Source organism: Porites lutea, chromosome 12 (genome assembly GCF_958299795.1).
Source record: "Porites lutea chromosome 12, jaPorLute2.1, whole genome shotgun sequence".
In the NCBI taxonomy this organism is placed as follows: domain Eukaryota; kingdom Metazoa; phylum Cnidaria; class Anthozoa; order Scleractinia; family Poritidae; genus Porites; species Porites lutea.
In genome coordinates, this window is record NC_133212.1 from 6480067 (window position 1) to 6482651 (window position 2585).

At 40.5% G+C, this 2585-nt stretch overlaps 1 long non-coding RNA gene across 1 annotated transcript; it reads left to right on the forward strand.

The window, feature by feature from the left end:
* Positions 1 to 406: 406 nt before the first annotated feature.
* Positions 407 to 2312, forward strand: LOC140953997 (uncharacterized). Its single transcript, XR_012167477.1, has 2 exons — positions 407 to 660; positions 2183 to 2312. It is a non-coding gene; the product is annotated as an uncharacterized lncRNA (long non-coding RNA).
* The last annotated feature ends 273 nt before the right edge of the window (positions 2313 to 2585 follow it).

Sequence of the window (2585 nt, forward strand, 5' to 3'; positions counted from 1 at the left end):
TTTGAGTCTAATGGACGAAATCCTATGATGTGACCATTCCGATGAAAGCTCTCTGCCTGTACTTTCACGTGATGCCATTTGTTTCTCAAAATATTAGGAAATGAAATTTGGAACTTTGGTCGAAATTTGCCTTTGGTCACATTTGGCAGTGAAAGGGTTAAAAGCTGACGAGGATACACTTCCTCAAAGACGCTAAATTTTACAGACTTTTGTATTGCGGGGGAAACAATCTGGCCCACACCATACCAGCGTCTTTAAATTTTAGCAACTTTCCAGAGCTATACTCTTCGCTCGTTTTAGAAGTATCACTCTCAAATTTAAGCTTTACTTAATATTTCAAGATGTTCTTTCCAGTAGTGGTCCATGTCAAAAGCTGAAATAACCATGCAAGGGTCTATTGGTTTGTTTTGTCTACAGGTTGGTGAGGGATTGTGCTAAGGCAACTTTGAAAGCTGGCTACAAATATTTTGGCATTCAGTTCTGGGCCGAGTGTTGGTCCGGAGTGGGTAAGATAGCCTATGATGCTGTTGGCGAATCAGACAAATGCTTTGTTCATCCGTTTTCCCAAAAGTGTGATGATTCACCATGCTTGTACTGTGCAGGAGCAAACGGAGTGAACTACGTATATAAAATCAATTCGTGATTGCCCTCCTCATGCAGGTAAAATAACAAAAACCAACAACTATAAGATCAATTGAGAATTCCGGTTAACTGACTACCTACCCCTCCCATAAGTCACTATTTTGCCTTAAGTGAGAAGTAAGTGTTGAAGTTGACTTAGGTCGGCGGAGGTAGGGGTTAGCTACATAGGTTGTCAGTTGCTCAGAAAATTCAATTGATCCGCACTATACATACATTTGTCATTTTCCAAAACAGAGTTTTAGCATGGGCCCATTACCCGGAGCGAACACCATTCATGTACTAAAACGATTTTAGCGCGGGCGAATTATCGGGAAATGGTCAACATAGCGAAATTGGACTGGCAAAGATCAAAGTACACTGTTCACAGTCCTCTATTTTTCCGTAAGATCGCCGAGATCGAGCGCTTTGCGCTAAGGGTAGCCATCTTGGACGAGTCTCAAAACTACTTAGGGAGCGGGGGGGTGGTATTTTTGACACTCATTCAAGATGGCTGGCCGTAACGCAATTTGCTCGATATCGGCGATGTTACGGAAAAATAGGTGACTGTGAACAGTCTAAGATGAAAGTTTTAGTTTTCAGATGGGAATTGCCATGGCAACTCCGCAAGTCTCCCGTAAAAGTAACAGTAATAGTAGAGAGCAAAGCAACAACGAAGGCGATGGCTACTTTTCGGAAACGCAACTTAAAAGTGAATTCGAGCTGCTTCAAACTTTGTCACGCTTATTAGTCAAATTCGTCAAATTTTGGCAAATTTTTCTGGAGTTGCCTTGGGAGTGTGTCAAAGTTCAGGAAAAAGAAAACGAAAGTCGTTGACTTGTGCTCATGTCCTCCAAAAATCCGTGAAATTGGACAATTTCATGTTGTAGTCTTGCAGCGACGGCAAAGAAATGTACAAAAAAAAAATGATGCACCTGCCTAGTTTGCTAATCTAAACCTTTTTTTTTTTGCCTTTCTCCTTACCGTCGTCGTCAACGTTGCTTAAGCTCCCTAGTATTTCAAGGTGCGTCTAGCCTCTCTTGCCCCGCTTTCACGCTTTTCTCCCTACCCCTCCCCTCCCCTTTTTGTGCCTGCCACGCAGGCTAAGATGCGTCTTGCTACCGAAACTAGGATAGACATTGGCGATATAGATCTTATTTGACCGCTTGGTCTCCAATTAAGTCTTAGCTGGAAGATTAACTACCTATTGTCATGAATTATGGGTAAAACGCACGCCATACTTCCAGAAAGGCAAATTTCAAAGATCTTCGATGCATATTTTAATCGCAGAAGACCACTGAATTTGTGAAATGGATAGCTTTCAATTTCATTATCATGTTTCCATTTTTTCACCTCATGGATAAATTACCATCGTTATTAAATCTTTTCGTCACTCAAAAGTGACGAAAATAAATCTCTTCAAAGGCTTTGCATCATTTTTCTCTCCTCTGAGTACGTTTCCTAAGAGGCAAGGTGAATTAATATTTTATGAACAACTATTCACGGCTAAAAACGTTGTATTTTTCACTTATTAAAATACTGTACTGATAAATTGGTTTTGCAGGGATCCCACATCAAAAGGGAAGCCACGAAGCAAAGGGAATTAAAACTGGTGTAAACCTGGTAAACATGGCGTAAGAAGAAATGCAAAGGGTTGCAGTCAATAAGGATAATAAAGGATATTTTTGTCTTGACGTTTGTCTTTGTAAAAGATTTTTAGCATTCGTTGCAAGGCACCAAGACATCATTAGCACGCAACCGAGGCTTATGTGGGCAAACAGGTGTATTGTCAACTATCGTGTATAGGAAACTTTGTTAATAAATATATACACGGACATTGAGGGGGCATAAGTTTCTGTATTACCAGAATGTCCGTATTAAACAGGTTGAATTTAGAGAAAAAGTAAGGGCTTTCTTTCCCCAGGGACAAAGCAAACTGTCTGTAATAATGAGGTGTCCGTATTAAG